We start from the raw sequence: 17,081 nt of genomic DNA on the forward strand, positions 1-17,081 counted from the left end.
CTCATGCTGGCATAAAACAAAGTGCATTTAGAAGACGGAGATGGAAAGCACAGCAGAAACATTACATCCGGTTTGTTCCCATCTCTACTCAGAGTAGACTACTCCATGTTCAAATCGCAGGACAATTTCCCGGAGTGGCAAACCAAGGCGTAACAGCTTTCGGCTTGGGCTTATGCTTTGGCTCACCATTGGGCATGGAAATCGAGGCCCTAAAGTGTCAGTAGACAAGTTGTATGGTTGTATAGGACAGTAAGGAAAAAAATATAGATGTCCCCAGGTTTGGCCACTCCTGCTCATCCTCTTCAATGAATCAATGTCTGCACGTCAACTCTGCCTAGGATCTTTACATTTCACAGCACTGGATAGAATGTATAGTGATAACACACTGAAGCTCAATAAAATGTTAGGCATAACATAAAACAACTCTCAAACTAGTTGATGCGCATGCATAGGATCTGGGACATCTTACCATGGTGGACATTTCACTGCATTGTTGCCAGCATCTTTTGTGGGGGCAGTTACCCATGTGCCCCACAACCACCCACTATGCCACCAATCAATAACAAATGTACCCTTCTCCGACTACTCCTAAAAAATGCTGTGTTAAATGTGGGGAAACGGGGGTACTCCAAATGCATTGAATGGGACTCGATAGTGTGGGCAGTTGCCCATCTATGCTCACATCCAGATGCAACATAGCTGCCTCTGCCACAAAAGGCGCTCCAATTGATTCCCTGATATTCTTTCATCTTTCATCTGGACACAGATATTGAGCGCATCAACTTGATCAACTCAAAAGGAGAAAAATGTCACCTTAAAGAATGGGTTCTCATTTTTATACACTTCCAATCTCATAAAATGTTTATTTTTCAGCACATGTGTAGATGATTCCAAGCTCTACCAATGCCCACCTTACCTCAATGTGTCTCATAAATCCAATTAGTTGTCCTCTTGAACATTCCATATTTGAATGGGATTGAGGGTTTATAGAGAAACATACAGGAGTTCTGGTTCTGATGGTTCATTCACACAAGGGGGAGTTCAGTAGATAGCCTGGCAGTGCATGGTGGCTTATTTTCTTTGAAGGCAGGTTTCGTAGTCCGTCAGCTTCTTCTTGGGGCTAACGTCCCTTAAATTACATCTCCTGATCCCTTTATTCCCCTCCTAACAAACCCTCACTTGATTGACCTGTTGGCTGATCGCTTCAGCCCTTCTGTTGCCAATTGGACATTTCTGGGCATTTTGTCAATGTGGGAAATGTACTCTAGTAGAGGGTCTGGTGGATGCTCTGGCCTCTTTTCCCTTCCTAACCTTCCACCTGCCTTCCAAATGAAGGCCTTGTGTCCAGGTTTAGGCTGGGCTGGGATTAAGAGATGTTAAAAACATGTGGGCGCTAGGAGGACCACCAAGGAGCATGGTGAGAGGCTAAGATGCTTCAAGCATCAGAGGCAGCTCTAGGGCAGTCCAAGAGCACGCCACAGAAGAGCTGCCCAGCTACTTAGCAGGTACATTTTTGGGGCACTGGGGTTTGCTGCTTAGGAACAAAGAGTGAAGAGGATTTGCTGCTGCATGGCATGGAAGCCCTGGACTTATAGTCTGTATGTATTTGAATGGCCCTGATGGTTCTCTGGATTCTCGTTTGCTCTAAAATTCTCTTTAGCACTGTAATGTCTTTAGCACTCTATTCACGCAATCCACCCATTCCACAACTGCCTTCATGTCTCCCATTCCACTTCTCCCCAGGAAACACAGAAGAAGTTTCAAATATAATCTCTAGCCTCAAACCTTCTAACTGCCAGGGACACTCTTGCCCAGCTCCAGTTATCAAGGAAGGTACAAAAGAATTGGCACCATTCATCACTGCCTTGATTAACTCATCCTTTAAGAACTGCTCAGTCCCCAACAATCTTAAAGAAGCATGCGTCATGCCTCTCCTCAAAAAACCCAACCTAGACCCAAACATACCGACAAACTACTGACCCATTACGACAGTCCCATTCCTCCTAAAGATATTAGATAGAGTAGCCTATCTCCAAATTCAAAAACATTTGGAAGACAACAATCTTCTAGGCTTGCCACAGTCTGGCTTCAGACCTAGGCATGGTACTGAAACAGCCCTCTTGGATTTAAAAATCGTAATGGACGAAGCCAAAGACAAGGGCAACTCGGCCACCCTGATCCTGTTGGATATATCAGCAGCATTTGATCTTGTCGACCATCAAATCCTGACTAAATATCTTTCTACTGCTGCAGCCTTCTCACTGAATGGCACCAGCTGGATCCAAACCTTCCTTTCGAATAGAACAACTAGGGTCTTCACACCCACTGCGGCGGCTGAGCCAGTACCAATCCGTTGCGGAGTCCCCAAGGGTCTTGTGTTTCACCCACGCTTTATAATATCTTTACTAAGCTCCTCTTTGATCGTCTTAATAATCTGGGTGTCACCTACACAAACTATGCGGATGACACCAAGATCCTCATTACACTCACTGGTTGCTATGAAAACGATTCTATAAAGCTAAATGAAATCTATCTTGGAATACAGGCCTGTATGGCTACACATAGCCTCTGTCTAAATGACAACAAGATGTAACTTCTGATCGTTGGCACCCAAGTCCGTCTAAACAAACTTGACCCTCGATACAAATCATTCAACATTGATGGAAATATCATCAAAGTCGCTAACGAGCTCAAAATCCTTGGCGTTTATCTTGACTCCAGCCTCTCCCTCAAAAAGCAAGTAAACTCCACAGCCTCCACCACAGCTTACACCAACAAATTAATCAACGACCAATAAATTAATCAATGCCTGCAAAACCTTTTTGTCCACAAGCAACTGCCTCACTCTAGCTAGCCCTTGATTTCGTCCAAACTGAATTACTGTAACACTCTATTCCTAGGTTCTACTGATCGCAACTTGAATAAATTACAAGTTCTCCAGAATAATGCCCTTCGATGCGCCTTGAACATGCTGCGTTCCAATCACATCTCTACCATAATACGGGACTCACATTGGTTACCAGTAAGTGACAGAATTACACTATGCACTCTTGTCAACAGCCGCAAATGCTTGTCTAATACAGCACCCCAATATTTGACTGACAAATTCTCAAGGTACCGCTCCTCCAGACCTACCAGATGACCCTACCTACATTGCCTTAATATAACCAAGTATAAAATGAAAATGGCAGGGGGGTCGAGCTTCCCGGTGTAATCAATCAAGTGTTGGCACACCCTCCCTACAGACATCAGCGTCAAAAACTCCTTCTGGCCTTTTAGTTCCAAAGTAAAAGAATTGCTCTTTGCCCAGCAACATTAGCTCCACCCAATGCTCTTCCCGTTTGTCCTTAATAACTGTACCTGCACTACTGCTATGTCTATAACCACTGCTTTACCAGCCTGGGCAGTACGTGTTCCCAGCCTAATGTTTCCTATCTTCGAGCTACTATCTGCAACCATCTTCCATGCTGCAGACATACTGACCACTCTGTAACCTGGTCCTTATGCCTGCTGTTGCCACCTTGACCAATCTGTAACCTAGTCTTCACGATTCTTCACTCTTCATCCATTGCCTTGTAACTGTAACCCATTTTCTATGTTTAAGCGCCCAGATACCTCATGGTTAGGTGTGCTCTACAAATAATAAACTAAACTAAACTTAACTAATGTCCCAAGGTCGATGACCCTATAATATATGCATAAACCTCCAATTAAATAGCTGAAGATGTTCCCAAGCCACGCTCATCTGTGTGCTCACAGCTAATTTAAGCTAAATAAGGAGATCCACGTTTTGGAAAGCATTTATTTTTTTAGACATCACTGCTTCTTCTTCAACCGTTGTTTTTTATATTCTCTCAGAAAACAGATGTACTTGCACAATAATGTCATGTGCAATAATGTCATGTTCATACAGTGCAACAGATTTCCTTGGATCTCTTAGGAAGGTACGAAGGTCAGATTGCCTTCCAACAAAATGAGGACGTTCTTTAATCAGGAAGTAAAAGACCATTCCAACTAGTCTATTAGCATTGTCCTCAGATAGGGGCATTTGTATTTTCCAAACTGTACTGAGGCATCTGGAAATCTTGCTCTATAATAGCTGTGAGCAACCTCCTCACGATTGGACCATTTTCAAGATCTTGCAGGAACAGATGAACACTAGTAGTTCTCCCCAAAAGTGCAGGGTATGCACGAAGAATGAAGAGAAAAACAGTAAGAATGATCCGGCAACTGTGGCCATCAGGCATTACCATGGGTACCTCCAACGAGAAACTCAGTGAGAAAGGAATCAGGGAACTGTTCCCTCTTCCAGTCGTCAAAAAGGAATTCCAGATCTGGCATCTTTTCCTTCTCGATCAAGACTTAAATGTGTCTCAGTCCAATGTTTAGCAAGCTCCTGTGGCTCAAGAACAAATAACCTTGCCTTCACTCCTTGTTCAGCAATTTCAAAGAGTGTCCCAAAGGAACCACAGTCCAATGTAATCTTTATATGTCTATTGGACAGTCTCTGCATCCTTCTTCCTCGTCATCGATCTAGTCTGCATGCTCTGAACTTCTTCTCCGTTGCTTGCTTCTGATTGGGGTGGGGGTGAAGGGGACTCTCAGGTGTAGATCTTTACGTCTCCAAGGAATATCCACGCGCGTCCCACACCCCTTCCAGTTGAGCTGATCTGAAATGACAGAGATACTTGTAGTCATACATGTTAAGTAAGCATGTAACTCCTTTCCTAACAATTATGCTGTCATCTTGGCGTCACTTCTAGTTCTCGATAGAGGAGTGAGGGGTGTCCTCATTCGCCTCCCTGTTACTATTTCATGGGACGTAAGATGATGGTCAGAGCCTGGTTGATTCCTCAACGCATATATTGCAAGGGGCAGGCAATGTAACCATCCTTTTTTCAATGTAAACTTCAATTTAGCTATCCTTTCCTTAAGCAAGCCATTGAGTCTGTCACAGATCCCATTCCCTTGCGGGTGATAAGCCGAAGAGAGCTTATTCTTTGTACTCAGCAACAAACTTATTTGCTCAAAGAATTCAATGACAAAATGGGGGCCATTATCTGATCTTTATACTTCACATATTCCCCATCTAGGAGACACTTCTGCACAGGTGGAATCTGGATGTGTATAAGGAACAGCTTCAATCCACCTTGAAAAGGGACATACCACCACAATCATATATCTGTATCCATTACAGATCTGCAGAATATTGACACCGTCAATGTGTAAATGCTGAAAAGGACCACTAGGTCGCAGGATGACTCCTCTAACTGTATGCAGCATGTGCCGAGCAGTAAACTTTTGACATATGATGCAGTTTACTACATAAAATGCAACATGTTCTAGCAGGTTTGGTAGGAAACAGTCTTCCGCAGTAGCTGCTAGGAGGCTTTCTCTAGTGACATGCACAGGGTAGTGCAGATGTTCCAATGCCACTGTTAATAAGGCTACCGGCATCACTGGTTTACCAGTGCTTTTCTGTGGCCACAATGCTTTGGAAGGAGTTAAAGAACACCCCCTCCGAGTCCACAGATCTTTCTCATCCTGTGATGCTTCCTCTTGAATTTCCATCAGTTGAGTTCTAGACAAATTGTTACAACTGTCATTCACACTCATCATCACCACCATTCTTTCATTCACATCAAGCGTATTAAAATTCATTATAATTTCTGAACATGCAACTCGTTTCGCTTCCTTATCTGCATCTTGATTTCTGTGTGAGATAAAGTCTGCTCCCTTAGTGTGAGCTGTGCACTTAATGACTGCGATGGCTACTGTGATCTGTAGTGCTCTATTAAGTCTATCCAGTAAGGCAGCATTTTGCAATGGAATACCGTCCACTCGGAGGTAGCCCCTCCTTTTCCAACCTGCTAGTCCTGCGTCTATTGTTGATGTCACATAGGCAGAGTCACTGTAGACTGTTACTTTCTGGTCTGCCTTTTTCTCGAGTGCAAAAATCAGCGCCACTAATTCTGAAGCCTGTGCTGAAAAGTGAGATGGTAGTCGTGCACTTATCAATACTTCAAGCTCCCCATGGCCCTATGCTTTACCACAGAGGCACCTGTATATCTTTGCCCATCATTTTGATCGATTCTAGAAAAACCGTCAATAAAGAGAATTTCCCCAGCTGCCAAAGCATTTTCTTTCACCCTCAGGATCTCATCATAGAACGCCTCATAATTCGAGCAATCATGTACATGCTCATCTTCTGCTAGTGGTTCTGCTATAAATATGGCAGGGTTCACTATTCTACATCTGAATATTTTAATCGCTGGATTCGATATGACCACCTCATAGGCAGAAACCCTTTGAGACGTCAAAGTACTTTTAGGTTTTTCCAAAATAGCAAACAAAGCATGTTCAATAAATAACATCATGGAACACCCCATTACTATGCTGCCAGCTTTCTCAATGCCAAAGATTTGTTCGCAAAGGAAGAGGCTGCTCATTATTGGGTCCACAATCCCACTGTAATATGCTAGGGGCTTGTACCCCAACGTGGTTCTCTATGTGAGTACCGCTGTCATGACTGTACCATTCGTATGCGAGAATAAGAAGAATTCCTCAGCATAATTGGGAATCCCTAAGACTGGAGTTGTACAAATTGATTTTTTCAACTCATCAAAACCTTCCTCCATTTCCTCACGCCAGGCAATATTTTCCTGAATTGCCTGTGCCTTTTAAGAGCTTATAATAAGGGTCTTACATCCAAACTATAATCAAATACCCATGCTCTAACATAATTGCATACTCCCAAACATCTTTGCATATGCTTTATTGTGTGTGGCATTGCTGTTTTCAAAATAGCCTCAGCCCTTTCAGGTGTTACTTTCTTTCCTTCATGCAAGATTAACTGACCTATATATAACACCTCTTCTTGGCAATACTGCAATTTCTCCTTGTCCATTTTATATCCATTTTCTGCTAGAATAATCATTAGCTGAACTGAATCACGTCTGCACTCTTCCTCCGAGGTGCTACAGACTAATGTGTCATCAGCGTATTGCAGCACAACACTTTGCAAATCAATATTGCTTAAGGCCATCTGAAGGACTCTGTTGAAAATTGATGGGGACTCACAGTACCCCTGGGGTAATCTTGTGCTTTTTAACTTAGTCTGTCTGAACGTAAATGACGCCAGATCTTGAGAAGTCTTATCTACCGGGTTTGAGAAAAATGCATTTTTCAAGTCAATCACAGTGAACTATCACGCCTCAACAGTTATACTGCATAAGATTGTCGCTAGATTAGAAACTAGAGGAAACTCTGCATTTACAATCTGATTAATTGGGTGCATGTCCTGAATTAAATGCCACAACCCCCCTTAGATTTTTTGATAGGGTACACTGCGGTATTACGTGGTGACTCTGACGTCACTAAGATGCTTTGATCTATCATGGTGGATATCGTTTTAAAAATAACCTCGTCTGCCTCTAGAGACATGGGATACTGTCGTGCTCAAGGCAAAATTGCTCCAGGCTTCAGTTTAATCTTAACTTCTCCAACCCCCTTGAATAGGCCTACGTCATAAGGGCCTGTGATCCACAATGAAACTGGCACTTTCAGCATGTCTTCATCAAAAATTTGGGATGCTTCTGTGCTAACATCATTTTCTGGGGATCCTCACGTCTTATTGCTCTCACCCAATAAGTGATACTTATTGCAAATTCTACCTCGTCATCTGATGGGTGGTCCCTAAACATATCCTCATCAGTGACGCTAGTCAATCTATAACCCTCTGTAATGGCAATCACTGTGCTCCATCGTCTGCCTTCATAATCAACTCCATCAAGCAAAGCTAATTCTCTTCGCACTATAGCTGCTTGTAAGATTCCTCCCTCTTCATCTATAGGTATCCTTGGCCTAAATAAAAACTCATCAGTTATCCTCAGAGTCTTACCCACTAACCCAGGTAGCCATGTTAACAAAATGCATACCACATAGTGAAAGACTTCTGGTTCTAATGGTATTCCTCGTATGACCATTTGTCCTGTAAATGCCATGATAAATTCACTCATGTTTAAATATTGCATTCCTGGTGAACACACTATGCCTTCATCAGTAAATGAAATCGCCATGTTCAACTTTGTCATTAAATCTCGATCCAGTATATTAACTGGTGTCTGCCTTGAATAATGGTACAGACATATCACATTCTCCTATAGAGACTGGCAATGTCTCAGTAAAAAGAACTCTATTTATAGATCCTGTGAAACCTTGAGCATTCATGGCATTTCCAGATAATGTAAACCTCCCCTCTCGTATACATGAGCGTGTTGCACCTGTGTCTACCAAAAAAGAAATCGAATTGCCCCCTATAGTGACATCAACCCTTGGTTCCTAGAGGATTGGGAGTCACAGATAGTATTGAATACATCAAGTCACCCAGTGAGCTGCCCTATTGTGGGTGCATAATTATTCCTGTGCATGTGAAATGGTTTCGTCCCTCAATGGTGACACCCCTTATCCTAGGAGTCATTAACTGTCTCATGTTTGGGCCCTGCTGTATCTGCATGGGTGCGTGCTGTGATTGCCCTTATGGCGGATTCAGTGGTGTTTGTTGTGTTTGCAAATCTTGTTGCATTCTCAGCGCCTGTGCTTGCTGCTCTGTCTAATTTTGGCCAAACCCATCCTTATTTTGTTGGCTATATGCAGGCGGATGAGTGGCCCCCCTCTTGAGAACTGCCCATTTTGCACAAACCCTTGACTTCCACACATGTGCTCTTTGTGCCCTGTCATTCCACATGTCCAACATACAGGAGGGAGTCTCCTAATTTGCCCTTCCTGCATGCCTTGGCTATCCTTCTGCATATTCTGTACCCCACCTCGATTATTCTGGAAATGTCCCTGATATTCTGGAAGCCTCCTTGATTATTTCTGGAAGCCACTTCCACGGAAACCTCCCCTACCTCTTGGTACAAATCCATTATTACCTTGATCAAACTGCCTTTGGTTATTCACCTGTGGCATACCTACTGCTTGCTGCAAACCCGACCCTTCTCCGCTAGTGAACATCGCCCCCTATTGCTTCTTCACCTTTCCTAACATCATCTTTCTTTTGATTCTTCTCCTGTAGCAGTCTGCAGGAATGCGCAATGGTCAGCTGTATTTCTGAACAAGGTTTTGCCTCCATACCCACCAGTTTCCTGAGCTGTTTCTGCACTTGGTCGGGCAGCCCTTGGCATAATACATGATGAAATACAGGTATAGATTTCCCCCACGGTTCCGGCGTTTCCAAAGACCACTGCTCTTGAAAATTCTGAATGTAAACAAGAGCATCCTACCCTCCCTGCATCATCTTCTGTGCCATTATAGCTCCCATGTCTGACATGTCTGGATACTGCACTCTAAGCGCTTTCAAGACTGCTGCTCTACAGTTATTAAACAGTGCTCCATCATGAGCAGTGTTCTGCACAGTGACACTCGAGTATCCTGCTCTCGACCAAATGTTGTCTGTTCTCTCCCCAAGAATAGCAGCTAGAAGACCTTTAATGTCTTCTATAACTAACGTGTTTCCTCCTGTCATTTTCTCTAACTCATGTATCCATTTCCCATCACCATAAGTTAAATTCTGAGGTTTACACTTTAAATTATCCTTATCCATTTGTGGTCATGGTATATACTGCGGTCTGGATCCTCCTTTCACTAGTAAAGGAAACTGTGAGATCCCAAACTCACATTCATCCCCCATCGTCTGTCTGTCCATTGCAGGGACAATAGTTCTGCACCGTCTTCCTCCCAGTAGCGACCTTAGCCTGCTTACATAAGGTGGCGAGTCCCCACTCTCACTATGGGCTTGCCCTCTGGGTTGATCTAGCCATGCCAGAGATTCTGATGCCCGAGACTTAGGTAGGTCTAGATCTGACCATGGGTTATCTCCCTCCTCCCCACGGAAGACTTCTCTGTCCTCGTCTGACATGTCCTGTCCCCAACTCGTATGACTTCCCTCTATTTTGTCTCTATTCAAAGTTAGTTTGAGGTTGGACAAACTTCCCTCCTTGCCGTGCAACTGTATACTTTCAAGTCTATCAGTTTTTCCCTTTCCTTTCGGTACTTTCTTAGCCCTCATCTCATGATAGACCTTATCGGTTTTATCCCCAATGCTTTTCATATCAAACTCATCCTCTAGATATGCACTAGATGGGCCTGGTATTGGCTCATGTGTCGGGAAGAATTCTTCTATATCTTCCCATGCTACTACTGGATTAGGCTCCATTAATTCTTTCTCCATGCGATCAATGTCGTGTGCCCTTTGCCTTCTCTTTCGTTCTATTCCTTCCTCTAGTTCTCTTCGCTTCCTTACTTCTTCTCTTACTCTTTCCTCTTCCTGTCTCTTCACCTCTCTTCTCTTGTTTGCTCTACTTATCTCTTCATCCCTTCATCTTTGTATTATTTTATCTCTTAATTTCTGTTCTTCCTCTTCCTCTCTCTTTCTAGGTTGTCTAGTTCTTCAATTACCTTTCATCCATTATCGTACTTTCTTTTTTCCACCACCCTTTCCTGCCTTTTCAGCTGTTCGTCTTGATACAGCTGTTCCCATCCCTGTCTATCCTTTCTTCTAGCCTCACCTCCTTTCAATCCTGTTCGTCTTGATCTTCCCTTTGCCTTTCTTCCTCAATGCTCTTTCCATCAAGTTTGAGCAAAATCTGACCGCCCATCCATTTGTTCTGTAAACACGCTACCTCATCAGCCTTATCTTTCTCTCCTTTCCATCTCTTTATCTCTCACCCTATATTTAAGGATATACTTAGTCGATCACTTCTCTCCTTGTGTCTTCTCTCTTTGTCCCGTGGGACTTTAGGAATCACATCTCTTTCTGGAGTCATTTCTGGACTCTCGCCGCTGCTATGCGCAGGTGACTCATATGCCAGATTACTGTACCCTATTTCTGCCTTAAACTCTATTAATGGGTACACTCCGTCATCCTTCATACTATCGCGATTTACTTCAGGTGAAGCGGGGGAGCAAATTGCACTGTTTAAGCATCAAGTCTTCAGGAGGTGGATCTTCTCTTTCCTCCTGGTAAATCTTCCAGAGCTCTAAGCTCGCTAACCTCTTGTCTAACTTATTTCCTGTGTATGCTGTGTGGAAATATGTCATCATATGTTGCAAAACTGCCTTTGATAGTGATCCCCCTTGTGGCCATGGCATGAACATCTTATCTGCTGTGCCCTTAACCCATTACGCACTGTACTGTTTTAGCTTGGGTGCGTGTTTTGGCAACTACGTGCATAGATGTATAAGCAGAGTAATATCCTCCTTTTAGACTCGTCACACTTGACTGTCAACACTCACCTGTACGCTTTACACTTTATAAAAAAGTTTCAGAAAAATATACAATATGAGTGTGCACCAATCGTCGCAGCTCCAAGCCTTTTTTATCAAGTTCTATTTCAGTCTATTTATTCACCAAACATCTTTAATTCAACTAAATAAATCAATAAATCAATTTCAAATTTCCATGCTTTCTTTTTCACGTCTCTTAAATACTTTGCTTATTTTATGACCACATATACTTTATACAACGCATAAAACAAACAGACAAACTGACAGACTAGGCCAGCCTACATATATCTCAGTCTACGCTCCTCGTGACTACTCCTTTATTCATGATCTTCTTGACTATTCTTGCCCCTAAAAATACTCCTACGGAGTTTGAGTCATTTTCTTTAGACAATCGTTAAATGTATCCCTAGTCTACATCATGTACTATTGGGACTCTAGATACGACTCCTTCTGAAAACGTGCTGTGACAAAGGACTCTGGGCTTAATGTAACTGTGACGCTCCTCGTCTCACAGTTTCTCAATTGCTTGACGATCCTCGTCTCAAGTCAATTACTTAATAACTTGACGCTCATTGTCTTGAGCATTTCACTATCAACTTGATGTTCATTGTCTCAAGTTGTTTACCCCAACTACCCTCTGTTACGTATTTCCCCTTATTAGTCTCTCCACTCACTGCCCATTCACAATTTACCACTTCACTCAGTTCTACTCACCATTTGTGTTTTTCGACTTCCGACTCTCTGGATCATTGCCTGTTCAATCAGACGCTTCAGCCTTCCGTCCATTCAACTTCCTGTAGAAATCGGGAACGGATTCCGTAGAAACAGAGGGACCCATCCCACCTGCACTTGCAAGATTCTTTATGCTAATATCCGCTATCTATAAAGAGCTTCACATCCTTTCGGCTAAATGGCAGAGGATGTTCAATATTACTGGGACTCCAAAGCTTACTAGGTTGACAGTTCTTTAACCATCATCTCCCTGCAACCATGTGAACCGGTGAACCGGGATTACCGACCCATCCCTTTAAGATGAGGTAGCAATACTTTGAGATGGATGGGGATGCAGAAGATACTCAAACATCCATAATCAGAATAACTCAGAAAGTTAGCAAAGGTTAACTGTTTTAATGTCAATTGTCTAAAACAGGGAGTACAACGGACATCAACGGACGTCTCACAGCATGATCTCAAAGCATTTCATAAAAAACATTATTTGTATAGCAAAAACTTGTCATTGCTGACGTCAACCTATGTGGTTGCCGACGTCATCCTATGTGGAAAACTAAAAGCCTTATTGGAAAAAGTGATTGAGTCTAAGGGAACATCATACTTGTCTAAGAGAGTGATAGGGTCTTTAACATCAGGTGGGGCAACTAAGCCCTCCACTCAAACAGGTCACTATGAATGTCATAGAATACACAATGTCCCATTGGTTATACAAACTAACTCTCTTAACTACGTGGCCCTCTATAACTGGTTGGTAGGCTTACATTTTTCAGTACTTTTCCACTTATGCCAGCAGCACCCAGGCTGGCCTCCAGGTGCTGGTGGGTTGGTCTTGACCATAGCTTCCCACCAATTAGCATATCATCTATGATCACCTCTGTGGTCTGCACGTCAATTAAGGCTTTGTACTCGGCCTTGGAAATGTTCCTTGCTCTGGAGAATTTGAGGGAGTATAGCATGCTCTGTCTCCCTGCATAGGTGTGGTTCGTCATGATTGTCCATTTTCACCCATCCACGTGACTGAAGACCATGATTTTGAGCTCTTGGTGTATTTAAAATACTATTATTTAATGAACCTCTGATGTCTTCCTTGTTTTCGTGCACGTCTTCTGAACAGGAGTTTGTCAGGAGTTTGTTCTTACACACGGTTGTAGCTACTGTTTGATCATTCCAGACTAGAGCGGCCTTGGCTGGGCCAAACTTCCCTCATTCCTATATATATATATATATATATATATATATATATATATATATTACATATATATATATATATATATATATATATATATATATATATATATATATATATATATATATATATATACGTTGATGCATGCCGCAATCTACTCACTACATTGCTAGGCTCAAGAAAACCTTGTCTACTTGCGTTTCTTTGCACCTATACACATGAAAAATGACTTGATATCTTCATCTTTTCTGTAGCATAAACATCTTCATTTCAATCCCGAAACGAAATGTTGCTTATCTTCAATACCTTCTTAACACCTATAAAATGTTTATGTTCAGTTGCCTCTACATCTCTTCTCGGTGCATCAGCCCTGTTTCATGTGATGTCACCACTCTTCCCTTTTGCTCATTTTTCCCACTTCTTCTGGGATCTTATTCAAATGCCCATCGTACTGTTGTGTATGCTGGTATGGTTTTCTCAATAGGACCCTTGCTTCCATGATTCTCCTTGGTATTGGTATCTTCACTGGTACTGAACATGTTTAACATTCTAGTTCCCAACATATAGGCAACATGGGAGCGATGCTTGAGGTGGGGATACTAGGCTCCTTCTCTACAAATGTCATCCACCTCCTCTTCCAAGTTTGTGTGTAGATCTGTTAACAGAGGTATGGCCTCTGTGAGGTTCCCATTTTCCTCATCGTGGGCAGGAGGGTATGTGCTGCAAGATGGGCCAATTTTTGCACAAACGCCTCCTTCAATGGCCGTTATCTGATCAAGGACCTATCTGTGTGTTGATTGTTTGCAACAATTCCCATCTCATGATTTGGAGCCATTTCGCATTTGAAGTGACCTGTACTCCGGGGAGGAAAATAGCAGAGAAAATCACTGCTGTTTTGTGCAACAATTTGTGCTTGTTTGGTATGTCGTCGTAAACATCTTCTGATTTCGCTGAGAAGTAGTTTTCTCATCTCTTACGCATGAGAGTGAGGGCCCTTTTTTCCTCAAATGAGCATCCATTTTGGGGAAGTCAGTAATATGTATCCCATATTGGGGAAGTACAAGGGCTGGTGTATTCAATTGTACTATGGAACCTAGCCCTCCCCACCCTGGGGGCACAGCATGTATTCTTTGGAATCACAAGCCCAATAGTAGTCCATCAACACGCTGTTCCTGTTTTCATGCCTGGTATGTCATAAATACGTTTACACCTGGTGTTTGTTCAAACATTTATTTTATCATTATTTTGGAAACATAAGGTGGAATTTTTGAGGGTTATTAGTTGGACTCCCCCCCCTCTTATGAACCCATTTGAGTAATTTTGTGATTTTGGTCCATTGGTCGTGACAGAAATGATTTGCATTTATCACTACATTTTCCCATTGTCCCAAGACTGCTAGTGCTTTGCATACTGCCTGTCCCTCAGGCCACCCCTCAGGTGTGAGCACAATTCCCTTTATTTGCAAATTACCTCTTTCCCTACACCCGGGTATTTATTTTCCATTCTTGTTGTTACAGTGGAGCATACTATTTTATTCTCTTCTAATCTATGCCCCATTTGTTTCAGATGGCAAATTTCTTAACACTGTATGCTGTGTTTCAGTTTTTATTATCATTGTCATATCTTGTAGATAATTCTCGTGTGAACTTTGCTTTGTTTAGCCATATGAGTGAGGCAGTATGGCCTTAGAATTGCCCCCACGTCAGGCACAGTGTAAGATGTGTTAGGCAGTGTGTTTTGTATACAGGTACATCCGGGGCTATACAAACACGGGACGCTTTCATGGCACAGGGTATAAGAGTGAATACATAGCAGCTCTCATCAGACTTCTCCATCCCCACTCATGTCATGTGCTGATACCATACATTATTACTGACTTGGGCAGAATTCGTTATTCAGGAGCTCATGCCCCCAAAGTGATTCATCACACTTTGTATAAGCCTTTTCTAAGGAATTATGGAATTGTTCTTTCATTTGTCGTGATGATGCGGGTCACATTGTTATAGATGGGTCTGGATTCATTATACAGGACCAACTCCTGTAATGCAATAAGAATGAAAAAATAAAGACTTCAAAATGTAAAGAATGTTGCTAAAAACATTATTGCCAGTGTATCTACTTTAAGTAATCACATGCATGACTTCGTCAAAAGGTCAAAAGCGAGTATCTAAAAGAGTTGAGAAGTCTCATCTTCTTTCTTCACAATGGCCCTCATTACGAGTCCGGCAGTAGCCGTGCCGATAAAACCGGCAGGCTGCCGCTGGACCCGTAGTGAATTACCAGTGCCAGACTTGCTGGATTTAATGGGGCATTGCAATCCAGGTGGTCTGGTAAATCTGGCACCGGCAATTCTGTTAATCCCCATTCCCATGGAAACACCAGCACCATGTCGTAATGGTGCTAGTGTTTCCGTGCATCTATGTGGCCGCGTGCCGTTCCACCCACAAGGTTTAACTCGTAGTTTGCCGGTTCGGAAAATGGTGCAAGTACGGTTTCACCAACACTGTTACTTCCAGACCGGCAAACATGTAATGAGGGCCAATGTCTCTCTCAGTTATGCAGTTATGCAAAATGTCCATCTACTACAGAGAAAAACTGGATCAATATAGCGATACAAATTCTTTCAAAAAGGAAACGTGTTTTGGGATCCCTTAACAGGGCAGTGCGAGTTATGTTGCTCAATCTTAATGCAGGATATGTATCTACTAAGTAAAAAGAATAAACAATCATTTTTGCAGTGAGAACATTTAGCATATCTACTTTTCTTCTTTGTGAAAGTGCTAGTCTTTGTCTTCTGCAGGTATCATGTTTCAGAGAAAACTGTTCACTAAATTCTTTCAGTTTTTCTGGTTATGAACAATCAACTATGATCTGTCTCAGTCCTCTGGTTGATGCTTGCTTCTGGTAGCCGACCTCGTTTGGACTCAAATCATCTCTTCACCTTCAGGTTCAAAGAGTTGCAGCAAGCGGGGTCTGTCCTTTGTAAGGTTCGAAGTCACCAAGATGAAGCCAGACCCTTCTTCCCTGCACCTTCCCCACTGTGAGTGTCACCTCCTCCACAATATGTGGATCTTGAAAACACGGCATATGAAAGCGTTGTGTAAAGTTCCTAATGAGGATCTGGTCTCCTGGATATAACAATAGGGGTTTTAACACTGTTACAAGATCAATTTGTTCATTGTCTTCCTCAATCTTTTGCAACCTCTCCTACCCGGGATTAAGCAGTTGAGCCATAAAAGCTACACTCGCCTTCATAGTAGTCAAGTAGTCATGCATTTAAGTTTCAAGTGCATTAGACATGCTATGGGCATCAGTCTGCACTTGAGTGGGAGGAGAAAGAAGTACACACATACAGCATCCCGTCGCCAGCTTGTGAGGAGTCAAGTGATGGTCTGAGCTGGGCTAATTGCATGGTGCAAATAGGGCCAGGGGTAGGCATTGGAGCCATCCTTTTTTCAGAGTCACTTTTAGCTTGGCAATGCGTTCTTTGAGAAGGCCACTGATGTACTTACATATACTGTTTGCCTGTGGGTGATAAGAGGAAGAGAATTTGTGCTTAATGCCGAGCAGGAATGTGATGTGTTCAAAAACTTCATTTACAAAGTGTGGTCCATTGTGCGACCTGAGAACTTTGTTCAAACCCCATTTTGGGAAGACCTCACATTTGAGGAACTTTGCAGCACATGTGGCATCGGGATTTGTGCATGGACCGGACTCAATCCATAGAGAGAAAGGACACATGACTACTAACATGTATCTGTAGCCTTTACAAACTTGGAGCATATCCACATAATCGATATGCAAATGTTGGAAGGGTCCAATAGGGCGGGGTGTACCTCCACTCACAGTTCACAGCATGTTCCCTGTGGCATACTGC

Source organism: Ambystoma mexicanum, chromosome 5p (assembly GCF_040938575.1).
Source record: "Ambystoma mexicanum isolate Mex_15411 chromosome 5p, UKY_AmexF1_1, whole genome shotgun sequence".
Classification (NCBI taxonomy): Eukaryota; Metazoa; Chordata; class Amphibia; order Caudata; family Ambystomatidae; genus Ambystoma; species Ambystoma mexicanum.